At 44.0% G+C, this 14633-nt stretch overlaps 1 protein-coding gene across 2 annotated transcripts in view; it reads left to right on the top strand.

Moving 5' to 3' along the window:
- Window positions 1–7107: 7107 nt before the first annotated feature.
- jak1 (Janus kinase 1) overlaps window positions 7108–14633 on the top strand; it is a 41795-nt gene continuing 34269 nt past the window's right edge. Inside the window, exons 1-2 of one of the 2 annotated variants that reach the window (XM_086116125.1) lie at window positions 7108–7284; window positions 7882–8011. The gene's annotated coding sequence lies outside the window, so the exon portion shown is untranslated. The remainder of the gene's footprint in view (window positions 7285–7881; window positions 8012–14633) is intronic. The other variant, XM_086116126.1, reaches the window with a different exon arrangement.

Below are 14633 nucleotides of genomic sequence, written 5' to 3'. Positions count from 1 at the left end.
TGGAAATATTCCAGCACTCGGAGAGCATATATTTAAGAAATACTGGTGATTAAATACTTTAGTTACAACGTTCAGGTATTTAAATACTGATTTTGGTTTTACTCTAATTACAATGCATGCGTGTAAATAAGTTATCATGTTAAAGTTGTTCAAGAGAACATGACAGCTGTGTTAGCTATCTGGTCAAGAACAAACTTGGCTATAAAATTTAAGAAAAACGGATATTGCCTTCTGCTGATATGAGTTGATTCGATTTACACAATTTCTAACTCAACTTTTAAAATATATAAAAAATAGAAAAGAAGACTTACCCTAGGTCTATCCATGGTCATGTCTACTGAGTCACGTAGTATAGCTCTTTTTCCCCCCGAAAACAGTACAAAGGTACATACAGTATTTACATTAGGCCACGGCAATCATGTTTCAGGACAAAATGGGTGGATGTGACACAACTCAGGGGAATGCATGGGGGCGGGGGTTGTAATTGTGCATACCCAAGTTTATGAGTAGATAACCTCTCAGTGTATAGATATTTTGATGAAAGCAGGTATTGGTGAATCATGCTAGAATTTAATAAATTGTTGCCAGATACTGTATTTGTGAAACATAAATCACTGATCCAACTGAACATGAGATTACCAATTATATCGGTGTTCATATAGAAGTACTCAAGCATTATTCACTTTTGCAGGGCAAATTCAGCAAAACAAGCATCTCTTGAGCATCAATGGCGACACATTGAGTGTTCCTTCACCAGGCAGCATGAGAACTAAAAATGTAACCCAAATCACCATATGCCATTAAATGGCATGTGATCCAATTAGTTCAAAGAAAAATATGAAGGCTGGTGAATATCAATTAAATCACTCAAATTTAACCCCAGTTTAACTGATTCGGACATATAGGTGGCTGTATTTTAATCAGTAACTCTAACTACTATGCACTATACAGCAAAAGTGATTGCTCTAAGACTGCAAGGGAGGCTCCGCTTCCCCTAAAATGTCAGAAAATAAGTGATCAAATATATGTGTGTACATACAATTGTGTGTACATGTCATTGACTAAATATGCGCTACAACACGCTCAACTTTTGTTCTGAATCAGCTTCGTAAGACTGGTTTCGACGCGACTCTCTTCTCATTCATTCCCGCAGCTTCACTGTGCTTTAAACTGTTTGGACGCTGAGCGTCTTCAGAGCGGACGCTGGCCGTCTCGAGAGTTCAGAGCCCGTTTTCCCAAGGCATTGAAACGAGACGAGTCATTGGATAAATGCTGGTTTTGTCCCGCCACCGGACGCTCAGCGTCTCTGGGAGTCGATGGACAGTGGGCGTGTATCGGCTGGCCCGGATGCTGAGCTTTTCTGCATGATGATTGGATGATCTGTCTGAGGCTGAATCTCTTTTTGAATGACAGCGAAATGAGCCAATCACCGATCTTTAAGTGTAGGCATCCGTGGGAGCATCTTTCAAGTCTCATTCTTTGTTGAACTGGAGACTTCTTCAACTCATCTTAGCGACACTCTCTTTGTTGAAAACGACGAGCGACAAATTAATTTTTTATTTCTGGTGAGTTTTATTGTAGTTGCTGTAGTTGTAGGACACTAGTTAAGTCCTAGAAAAGACGCTTTATTGGTATAACAGGGTCACAGATAATTTTCTTGAAAAGGAATGGAGAGTAGAATTCACGAATAAATAAACGGGCACATTTTGTGATGTCGGCCAAAATTGAGCTTCCCCTCCTTGACAGACCAGCATCCGCCACTGGTATACAGTATACAATAAACTGAATATCACAGTGTCAAATGCACCAGTAAAACCTTTTACCACCAGCAGGATACCATGAACACAGGCCTCCCCTCTCCAGGATGTAACACTAGGTGTCATTTATACTTTGCAAGAAGCAGGGTTAAAGTGAGGATCACACTGACAATGGAAAAGCTACAGGTTCTTCCATTTCTCTACAAACACTGCTTTCGCATTCCATCCATTCATTTTCAACACCGCTTATTCTGAACAGGGGTTTGCTGGAACCTATCCCAGCTGACTTCGGGTGGAAGGCAGACTACACTGTGAATTGCTCACCAGTCAGTCGCCGGGCACATATAGAGACATACTAACATTCACACCCACATTCACCGTCAGTGAGTGGGAGCCGATCCAACTCTTCCCGGACACAAGTCCAGCGTGTGTACCACTACACCATCAGCGACCACACTGCTTTCACGTTAAGTTCAAAATAATTTAAAAAATGAACTCAGGTCACTTGGATAGTGGACCTTGTAAGAACAAACACAGAAAGATATTTTAAGAGGCATCCTGCATCACAGCAAAGCACACTGCCATTTGATACCTTCTTTCCCTTTTGAAAAGTTCTTCACCCGATCCTTTTATTGTTATCTTTAATAATTTATCATTATGTTCACAATAATACAGTATACTAACAGTAGCTACCACATGTTCTCAGTTGAACTATTTCATGCTTGGGTGACAACACTTTTTCAGCATGTGAGCTACTTATAATATAACCAAATTCAAGTGATTTACTGTGTGTATTTATTTATTTAGAAATATTGGTAAAATTCTTTATAGGTACAAAATAAATTGGTGTAGCATGCATAAGTGCATGAACTCATATTACACAAAACAACTAGTGTATATTTTCTATCCTTATTTTATTGATGACTGGCACTGAATGGAATGAGCTCGGGGATGGAGTCCAGATAGGAGCTGCTCATAGCGAGCCTTCCACACAACTCCCAATGAACCTCACTCATGTTGGAACAGTACTTGAATTTAATGTTGTTCTCAATTGCCCGAAAATGCTGCTCCACATTCCCCACATTCCAAAAACATGCATGGCAGGTTAATGGAACACTCCAAATTGTCCTTTGGTGGGAGTGTGAGCGTAAATAGCTATTGCCTGGCAACCAGTACTCCGCCTACTGCCCGAAGACAGCTGGGATAGGCTCTGGAACGCGACGACACACGTGAGGACAAACGGATTAGAAAATGGATGCATCGATGGATGGAATTTGAAATGTGGACTCATCAGACCACAGCACACTTTTTCACTTTGCATTAGCCCATCTCAGATAAGCTCAGGCCAAGGGAAGCCAATGGCATTTCTGCTGTTCACCTGTGGAATGTTCCGAACAGGTGTTATTTGCACATTCCCAACTTTGCCGGTCATTTGTTGTCCCTGTACCGTCTTCTTTAGAATTTGCTGCAGGCATCAATTTCAATATGAGAGAATATTTAGCAAAAAATCAATAACGTTTATTACTCTGAATAATCAATTTCGTCTTTGTAGTGTATTTGACTGAATATAAGTTGAAAAGGATTAGCAAATAACAGGATTCTTTTTTTGTATTTACTTTTGACACAACATCCCAACTTCATTGGAATTGGGGTTTGTTTGAAATTGTTAGGTACTGGACAGTAATTGTCTTTAACAATATAAGTGGGAGGGACAAATTCACGTTTCACCGTTTACCAGCAACAATTTTGACTTACTTAGACTGATATACGTTTTCAATGGCCTTATATTCACTGTTTTGTGCTTTTATGAGATGAAACATAGTCGACTACTGGGCAATCAGAGCATCTCCCCTCTATTGCATACAAATCAGGATGGTCAAGGTGCACATAGGGCTTGAAATTGCAGAAGCAGAACTAGATCTGCTGTGGTTCATACAGGGCATTGGCACGTAAAGGTCATATATACAGGTAAACTGCAAGATCTCACCTTATGGAAAATGGATTTGGCTCTGCATGTGACGTGGGCAATTGCACCCATGACCGTGCGCAGTGTAAGGAACGGACCCCAACACGCGGTGTCTCAGCCTCACTGTAGCAACCCCGTTGCTGAAGAGAAACCTGCGGACCCGAGGAACTCTCTGTCCGAACGCCAGCACTAATTGGGTTTTCTTTTGGTAGCCTGAAGAATGCTCGCCCCTTCTGTTGTCATATTTATGAACGAAATACGATCACATCCACCACACACATCTACGGAGCACGGTATCTGTCTGCCTGTGCCTCAATCAAATCTAGCAAAATCACAATACACCACCTTCACCACAATTTAGACCTGCATTTTGGTAGTCGGAAAAATGTGTCTACTTTTTTTTGACTAAATTGGTAGGTGTGCCAGGGTGTGTAAAAGAAAATGCTGTCGGTCTGCCAGAATGCCTAACACGGTAAACTAGACCTGCCCAGGTACTAAAATGAAGTTGCGCTTGTTTTTACACCGAGCGCACGAGCGCCTGGCTATCAAAATAGAGCCCATACTCTCTCCAGGATGTAAACTACACGAATTTTTTTGTTTTGTTTTTTTAGAAAATTAAAAGCATAAAAATAAAAAAAATGATTTGGAAGTGCAGTTTTATTGATTAGGCTTCATCAACATTAACATTACAAGTACTACATGTACAGCAGTGCAGCACAGTAAAACATACCTACAGAAAAAATATGTGGAACAATCTAGGAATAAGTGAATCCAGTTTCATGGAACAAAAACTGAAAATTATGTTTTAAATGCAGTGTTTTGAGTGGTGCTTCTCTGACACCTTAATCTCATCGTGCTCTTTGGCGCTCCCTCGCCAAGTACTACCTGTATAGCAGTGCAGTGGAGTGAAACATACCATCAGAAAGAACATTTGTAATAAGATGGGAGTGAATACAGTTTCATTGAAAATATACTGCCATTAATGTTTTAAGGCAAGTGTTTGAATAGTCCTTCCACCTGAATCTCATAGTAACCTTTGGCGCTCCCTCGCGAGAGTTCACGGTTTCCTTCAACAAGTGATTTATTGGCACGTACCACCGAAAGACAAATTTACGCAAATTCAAATGCCATGGCACCACCATGTGGCCAACGGCATTAACCTTGCTGTTTTTTTTCAAACGTCATGTTTGTTGACGACAGTGCAAACACAAATGTGGTCTTGCAACAGTCTGCCAACTGACAAAATTACAGTGTGACAAAAAGAAAGAAATATGAATGAATGAATGAATTGTAGGATTTTCTACCCTCAAACCCTCATGAAATGTTGACTAATCCATGCACATAAAAACATACGAACTTGCCATTTAATGTGAAATATTATCTAAAAGTGATTCCAAACTATTGTTTCTCCTATCAAACGAAAAATTCCATCCATCCATCCATTTTCTGAATTGCTTTATCCTCACAAGGGTCGTGGGGCATGCTGGAGCCTATCCCAGCTGTCTTCGGGCAGCGGGCGGGGGACACCCTGAACTGGTTGCCAGCCAATCACAGGGCACACAGAGACGAAAAACTATCCGCGCTCACACTTACACTTAGAGACAATTTGGAGTGTTTAATCGGCCTGCCATGCATGTTTTTGGAATGTGGGAGGAGGAAACCTGAGGACCCAGAGAATACTGGCACGGGGAGAACATGCAAACTCCACACAGGAAGGCCGGAGCCGGGATCGAACCCACGGCCCCTACACAGTGAGGTCGACCTGCTAACCACTGGAGCACCTGGCCAGCCCAAACTAAAAATTGATCTTTCAATATTTTTTTAAAAATACATAATTGTTGACATGATTTTGTTGATATCCCCTACTTGAAATTGTTAAAACATTTTTCTCAAACAAATTTTAAACAGTTGTAATTATGCTCTGAAGTTGTGTCACTCAACAATACACGCAACCCTTACTAACTAAAACTTTTTTGGTAAATTAAAAAGGGAAAAAAGTGAGCTCCATGATTCATGAGAAATGACCCCATCGAGCTAATTCCTCCGACCATGAGAATGCATAAGTGAAATCCTTTCTTCTGTTTTTCATATTTTTCCAACAGCAACACAACCCTGTTCCTCATATTATCAGATAAGACATTCATACAAAAATATGTGTATAGCTAAGTTTGTTCTTGACCATTTAGCATTGCAGCTAATGTAGCGAGTATGTATACTATACTGAAAATTCTAACATTAACATTGATTTGCCACTCTGTACTGTAATTAGATTAAAATTTAAATTAAATTAGTATTCAAATAAAATAAAATGTTCTTAATTTAATGCCAAACACAGCAAAATATATAATATGACAAAAGAATATTTCATAAAAAGTGTACTGTTGATACCTGTGCTGGACAAGTCAACTGTTTGTTTTTCAAACATGCTGGTGCCTTTCCAACATGCTGGTGCCTAGAATGTCCTTCTTCTCTGGAATATCTTCACAAGTGTCACGGGTGTGCTAGAGCCTACCTCAGCTGTCTTCGGACAGTAGGCGGGGTACACCCTGAACTGGTTGCCAGCCAATCGCAGGGGACACAGAGACAAACAACCATCCGCGCTCACACTTACACTTAGAGACAATTTGGAGTGTTCAATCAGCCATGCCAGAGAATACTGTACCCACGCAGGCACAGAGAGAATATGCAAACTCCACATAAGAAACCTGGTGCCTGTAATCAACCTCGGACCTCTGCACTGTGAGGCAGACGTGCTGCCTATGTCTGGACTAATTCAATTTATTTAATTTTATTTATAGACCTAACATACATACATCCATCCATTTTCCGAACCGCTTGATCCTCACTAGGGTCGCGGGGGGTACCCTAACCCGGTACCTCTGCACTGTGAAGTCGAAGTGCTAACCACTGGACTACCGGGCCGCTAACATATATTTGGCCTATATTTTATATAAAGTACTAAGTAATCGTTACCAAACTTTTTTTTTCTGGATTTTAATGTGACAAACATGTTATTTCTTTTGTTCCAAAAGTGCAATTGTGGTTGCCACATGGGATACACTTTAGCGGTCAACGTGTATGGCTTTGGTGATAATTACGAGGTGGATCTAATTTGGTAAATTTGGGATCCGCCACCTGTGAACAGAATTTTTGAGAAATATGAAAATAATAATTTTTCAGATGAATTCTCATCACTGGTATCCGATCCATCTGAAGCACATAGAAGTCTGTCACTGCTCTCCTCAGCAGGAATAATGTACTTGTAGTACTTGTTGCAAGCCGTTGTAGCTCCTTCCTGAGCTGTCAAATATTGCTCACGCCTTTAGTCAGTAAGCAGACTAATCCATAACAAGTCGGAGGATCAACCTGCTTCCGGCCCATTTGAAACATGTCTTCTTTCCGTAATCGGAAGTCTATTTTTAAAACCCTGAACATCTTGTCACATGGCATTGGAGAATTCAATAACAACAAAAAATGGCGACAATCATGTTGCTCCGTGTGCTCTTGCTGCGTCATTAAAAAAATCATGTAAATACGGGACGCTAAACCGGCGAAAAGCAGGTAAGCGAGCCAAATTTTACTACTATGTACCGACACGTCCGCGGTGTTCATAAAAATAAAAGCTAATAGGATCTTGTAGCATTCTGTTTGTTTTTGTTCAGAAAGGGGTGTGTGCGCCTGTGTGAATGTGTGTGCGTGCGCGCAGTGTTGGGCGTCAACATTTGGCTGCACACTATTGCTGATCATTATTGCACTTTTTTCTTTTGGAAAACAATTTATACACACCAAACATCTACCTGTAATACCGTAAAAACTGTCCCAGTTTTTATATACTTTTGTTTGATTAAAAGTGCAATAATCATGGGTACTCCTGTCATATTATAGACGTCCCTTTGGTTGTTATTGCGTGATAGCAGTTTACACATGTCGCAACGGTCTAATCTTTACATATGAAATGTTTACCAGGTTGGTGGTCACTGTGAGGCGAATGGCACAACCTTTTTCATGACATGACCATATATATTTGGTGTTGGCAATAGATGTGACTGTCGCGTTTGGCCGTGTTTTTGTGGAACACTGTCGCCAATAACGACACGCGTGAACATAGTGTCTGTCGGCGGGTTGAGCTGCTGGGTTAATGGAGTTGTTTACATGAAGTGCAGAGGGTTGGACTGATGAGGAAAAGGAGGAGGAGGAGGAGCCGCCACGTCCAACAGACGCCACCCGAGGGGGTGGAGCCTGCGACGAGAATCATAACAAGTATGACGTCACTCGCCCTCTGCAACTGGTATGAATAATGAAATACACATTTTCTCTACCACGCTCGCAGGAACTAGGATGAGAAAGGAAATGTTTTTGTGACGTGCATGTGCAGCCCTGTGCACAGATGCATCATAATTAAAATACAGTGATTTCTTGACACAGGAGTTAATTTGCTGTATGATCAAGCTCGTAACTCAGTTCACTCTTACATCAAATCAGTATTCCCCATTGAAATGAATAGGAATTCCATTCATCTTTTCCAGCCCACAAAATCGACCATGGGGTTTTAATCAAGACAAATAGCAGTGTGTTGTATGAAAACGTAATAGTAAAGAACAGAAGGAAATGTACTGCTTTTTTATTCAACTTATTAACTGTATGTTGGAACGAATAGAAGTCACGGTTGTGCACAGTAACTGTGTCCCTTTAAAGTGGGTGTGGCCTTGTGAGTGACATCAAGAACATGATGGGTTAATCCATGGGTAGGCAATTTCTGACTCCAGAGCGACGACGTGTGGCTTTCATCCTTCTGCTGTAGCTCCCTGTGACTTTGGAAAATAAATCAGGAATATTTAATTTAAATTACCTTTTATTTTTAGTTAATACATTTGTGAAATATCATTGTATTTTTAAGGTTATGGTGATCTTGTCACATTTAAGTAATTATTTTTTCTTTGCTCAAAATATGCATCACAAGTCCCAATATGCGACACCTGGCGGCAAGAAGTATTGAGCTATTCAACCCCCAGTAAACAATGGATTCAATTTACAACTCCCTTTCCACACTGCCCCCTTCCCATGCAACCCCCAATCATCACTTCCATGAAATCCTCCACGTTTACTCGACACCATCCTGTCGCCCCTCGCCATCCCATCATCTCCCCATTTATTACCAGAATTGTTAATTCCTCTCTAACTTTCCCACTGTCCTTCAGTCTCTCAAACTGGCCCCCATTACCTCCATCCTCAAGAAACCTGGACTCGATCTTGACGATTTCAATAACTTTCAGCCCAGATCAAACTTGCCCTTCCTTTCTAAAATCCTTGAACGTGTTGTTGCCTCCTTAACCAAGACCCATCACACCAACAATGCCCTTTATGAATAATTTAATAATCTGACTTCTCTTCTCACCATAGCACAGACACTGCCCTTCTCAAAGTCATTAATGCGCGCCTCTCCTCTGACTCTGGCCTATTCTCCATCCTGCGTAAGATCTCTGCCGCTTTCGATACAATTCGCCATTTCATTCTGCTTCACCGTCTTAAACCTTTTATCCACATCACGGGGAATGCCTTCACATGGCGGACATCATACCTTTCAGACCCAAAACAGTTCATTTGTATCAATAGCTGCTCCTCCTCTGCTGTCCTTCTGTACCAAGGTGTCCCTCAGGACTCGGCACTGGGTCCTGTCCTGTTCATCCTCTACCTTGTTTTCTGCAGTCAGATTATCCATCACCATGGCCTCCACTTTCAGTCTTATGCCAATGACATACACATTTACTTATCTGTCAAATCCATTGACCATCAGGCCCACTCCAACCTCTCAAACTGCCTTTCTGATATTAGTTCCTGGATGCAAAGTCATTTTCTCAAATATAACTGTACCAAATCTGACATAATAGGTCCCAAATCCCTCACGTCACCAACCCTAAACCTTCGTCTCTCCTTTGACAAATCACTCCCCCCCACCCCACTCTCAGAACCTTAGTGTTATCATGGACAACAATCTCACTTTCTCCCAACAGATTAAAGAAGTTACAAAAACAACTTCCGATCACGTTAAGAATATCATGCACCTTTGCCACTCTCTTTCTCTGCAGCGGAAACCCCATATCCATTCCATTATCTCATCTCACACTGAATCCTGCAATAGCATCCTGTACGGCACACCCTCAAATCTCCTCAACAGACTTCAAATCTCTGCCGTGCACCTTCTCCCCTACACCCACGTCCACATTACCGGGTCTATCAGAACCTTTATCGGCTTCCGATCTCCAACGCATCAAAATTCTCCTTCTCTCCCATAAAGTTTGGAAACACTGATCTAAAGAAAACGACAGTCATTAATTTATTACCACAACCATATAACATACTGTCCAGCCCTTAACCAAGCATATGTTGGTACTACTGTATGTATGGCATTATTTGTATTGAGTTCTATCAGTACAGTGTATAATAGGCAAAAGAAAAGACCTATTTGCGCACCTGTGAAACAGAAGCCCACAAATGATGGTTGGAAGGCGCCTGGAGACTTCTAGATTTGACAGGCTGCCCTGGTTCAGTTATCACAGTGCTGATGCTGTCCCCATCAAAGGTACAGTACTGTGATAACTGAAGGATGGCTGCCAACTTGACACACAGCGGACCAAGCGGCAAACATTCTTTTGGAGCAGCATGCGGAGAAATGTGTGTACTTATGTAAGCAAAAACTTGTGTACGGTACTCTTTTACATGTTCAGTTCACTATGTGATTAAGTCAGTACAGTATAAGGAGTGAAATGTCAATATTATCTGTTCTTCTGTTCTGTGTTTCTATCATAAATATATCTTACTTTCTATTCAAATGTGTATGTGCATCTTATTAACTCAGTATTTTTAATATGAACTATATTTTCACAAGGTACTCTTGTTTAGTCTTATGCCGTTGTTAGAAGTAAGAAAATACAAATACACTGCCACTGTACTTGAGTGAAATTTACAGGTACTTCTCCTTTACTTCAGTATCCTTGTCTAGCAACTTTTTTCTTTTACTCTGTACTTTCAATTCCGTCTTTCGTCAAAATAGGCTTGTTTGTTTTTCAATCTCGGCGCTTGACGTCACAGTGTAAAAAAAAAGAGAAGTAAATGCGTAATTGAGATCTTGGTGGTGAAAACAGGGACAGCAGCAAAATGGAGGAACGTTAACCAACTAGGTTCATCAACAAAGATGCAACAGATTCAGGGAATCGAGTTATTCCCTGGTATGGCCTTATTTAAGAGATTTGTTTGATAATTTTGTTTCCCAAGAATGACACATGGTGAATGTGTTGTAATGTGCTAACCATATAAACCACACATTTCTTACATTCAAAAATTCTCCATCAAATCCCTAAACCCATTCAACTAAGATGCATTTTTCAGTTGTTATCATTAGCAAATTTTTTTTTTTAGTCAGTTCACAACATTCGGAAAGTAATGGGGCTGTCTTTCGTTGATAGCATATACGCTTCAACCATAGTAGATCCCTCTTAATTTGAAAAAAAAAAGTTTTTTTTCTGTTGTACCATGTTACCGAAACGGGTACAGTATTGTAAATGAAAGTGCATTTTTACTTTTGTACTGAAGTACATTTCAGAGTCTGTACTTTTACTTCAGTAAATGACATGGACAGTGGCGGACCCTCAGGGCCAGCAAGGCCTTCTCTGCTGGCCTAAACATTCATACAATCACATAAATTTAATTCATGTTATTTTATTTTCATAAATATGTAAACAAAATTATTCTCTGTATTCTTTCCGTCATATTATCTCCACTTAGTCGAGTGGCTTTCATCCATCCATCCATCCATCTTCTACCGCTTATCCGGGGCCGGGTCGCGGGGGCAACAGCTTTAGCAGGGAAGCCCAGACTTCCCTCTCCCTAGCTACTTCTTCCAGCTCTCCCCGGGGGATCCCGAGGCGTTCCCAGGCCAGCTGGGTGACATAGTCACTCCAGCGTGTCCCGGTGGGACATGCCCGGAACACCTCACCAGGGAGGCGTTCAGGAGGCATCCGAATCAGATGCCCAAGCCACCTCATCTGGCTCCTCTCGATGTGGAGGAGAAGCGGCTCGACTCTGAGCCCCTCCCGGATGACCGAGCTTCTCACCTTATCTCTAAGGGAGAGCCCGGACACCCTGCGGAGAAAACTCATTTCGGCCGCTTGTATCCGGGATCTCGTTCTTTCGGTCACGACCCATAGCTCGTGACCATAGATGAGGGTTGGAACGTAGATCGACCGGTAAATTGAGAGCTTCGCCCTTTGGCTCAGCTCCTTCTTCACCACGACAGACCGATACAACGTCCGCATCACAGCAGACGCTGCACCGATCCGCCTGTCGATCTCTCGCTCCCTCCTGCCCTCACTCGTGAACAAGACCCCAAGATACTTAAACTCCTCCACTTGGGGCAAGATCTCTCCCCCGACCCGGAGGGGGCACTCCACCCTTTTCCGACTGAGGACCATGGTTTCAGATTTGGAGGTGCTGATTTTCATCCCAACCGCTTCACACTCGGCTGCGAAACGCTCCAGTGAGAGTTGGAGAGCCCTGTTTGAAGGAGCCAACAGCACCACATCATCTGCAAAAAGCAGGGATGCAATACTGAGGCCACCAAAACGGACGCCCTCAACGCTTCGGCTGCGCCTAGAAATTCTGTCCATAAAGATTATGAACAGAATCTGCGACAAAGGGCAGCCTTGGCGGAGTCCTACCCTCACTGGAAACGATCCCGACTTACTGCCGGCAATGCGAACCAAACTCTGACATCAGTGGTATAGTGACCGAATAGCCCATATCAGGGGGTTCGGTACCCCATACCCACGAACCACCCCCCACAGAACTCCCCGAGGGACACGGTCAAACGCCTTCTCCAAGTCCACAAAACACATGTAGACTGGTTGGGCGAATTCCCACATACCCTCGAGGACCCTGCTAAGGGTGTAGAGCTGGTCCACTGTTCCACGGCCGGGACGAAAACCACACTGCTCCTCCTCAATCTGAGGCTCGACTTCCTGATGGACCCTCCTCTCCAGCACCCCTGAATAGACCTTACCAGGGAGGCTGAGGAGTGTGATCCCTCTGTAGTTGGAACACACCCTCCGGTCCCCCTTTTTAAAAAGAGGGACTACCACCCCGGTCTGCCAATCCAGAGGCACTCTCCCCGTTGACCACGCGATGTTGCAGAGGCGTGTCAACCAGGACAGCCCCACAACATCCAGAGCCTTGAGGAACTCCGGGCGGATCTCATCCACCCCTGGGGCCTTGCCACCGAGGAGCTTTTTAACCACATCGGTGACTTCAACCACAGAGATAGGAGAGCCCACCTCAGGGTCCTCAGACTCTGCTTCCTCCAAGGAAGACGTGTTGGTGGAGTTGAGGAGGTCTTCGAAGTACTCTGCCCACCGGTTCACAACGTCCCGAGTCGAAGTCAGCAGTGCCCCATCCCCACTGTACACAGTGTTAGTGGTGCACTGCTTCCCCCTCCTGAGACGTCGGATGGTGGACCAGAATTTCCTCGAAGCCGTCCGGAAGTCGGCTTCCATGGCCTCACCGAACTCTTCCCACGCTCGGGTTTTTGCCTCGGCGACCACCGAAGCTGCGTTCCGCTTGGCCAGTCGATACCCGTCAGCTGCCTCTGGGGTCCCACAGGCCATAAAGGCTCGATAGGACTCCTTCTTCAGCTTGACGGCATCCCTTACTGCTGGTGTCCACCAGCGAGTACGAGGGTTGCCGCCACGACAGGCACCAACCACCTTACGGCCACAACTCAGATTGGCCGCCTCAACAATAGAGGCACGGAACATGGTCCACTCGGACTCAATGTCCCCCGTCTCCCCCGGAACATGGGAAAAGCTCTGTCGGAGGTGGGAGTTGAAACTCCTTCTGACAGGGGATTCCGCCAGACGCTCCCAACAAACCCTCACAATACGTTTGGGTCTGCCAGGACGGACCGGCATCTTCCCCCACCATCGGAGCCTACTCACCACCAGGTGGTGATCAGTTGACAGCTCCGCCCCTCTCTTCACCCGAGTGTCCAAAACATGCGGCCGCAAATCCGATGATACAACCACAAGGTCGATCATCGAACTACGGCCCAGGGTGTCCTGGTGCCAAGTGCACATATGGACACCCTTATGTTTGAACAAGGTGTTCGTTATGGACAGAAGTCCAATAACAAAACACCACTCGAGTTCTGATCGGGGGGGCCGTTCCTCCCAATCACGCCCCTCCAGGTCTCACTGTCATTGCCCACGTGAGCATTGAAGTCCCCCAGTAGAACAAGGGAGTCCCCAGCAGGAGTACTCTCCAGCACACCCTCCAAGGACTCCAAAAAGGGTGGGTATGCTGAGCTGCTGTTTGGTGCATATGCACAAACAACAGTCAGGACCCGTCCCCCCACCCGAAGGTGGAGGGAAGCAACCCTCTCGTCTACCGGTGTGAACCCCAATGTACAGGCACTGAGCCGGGGGGCAATGAGCATGCCCACACCTGCTCTGCGCCTCTCACCATGAGCAACTCCAAAGTGGAAGAGAGTCCAACCCCTCTCGAGAGAACTAGTACCAGAACCCAGGCTGTGTGTGGAGGCAAGTCCGACTATATCCAGTCGGAACTTCTCTGCCTCACACACCAGCTCGGGCTCCTTCCCTGCCAGAGAGGTGACATTCCATGTCCCAAGAGCTAGCTTCTGCAGCCGAGGATCGGACCGCCAGGGTCCCCGCCTTTGGCTGCCGCCCAGCTCGCATTGCACCCGACCCCTTTGACCCCTCCCACGGGTGGTGAGACCATGAGAAGTGGCTTTCAATGTTATTTAAATAACATTGAAAGCCACTCGATAAATAACTTATTTATTATGGTAGTTTTTAACCAATCATATTTCAGATATCTTGTGTTGCCAGGTAAATTAAACT

Source organism: Hippocampus guttulatus, chromosome 7, assembly GCF_054856545.1.
Source record: "Hippocampus guttulatus isolate MCC_2025c chromosome 7, RoL_Hgut_1.0, whole genome shotgun sequence".
NCBI classification, from domain to species: domain Eukaryota; kingdom Metazoa; phylum Chordata; class Actinopteri; order Syngnathiformes; family Syngnathidae; genus Hippocampus; species Hippocampus guttulatus.
This window is presented reverse-complemented; position numbering and strand designations above follow the sequence as displayed.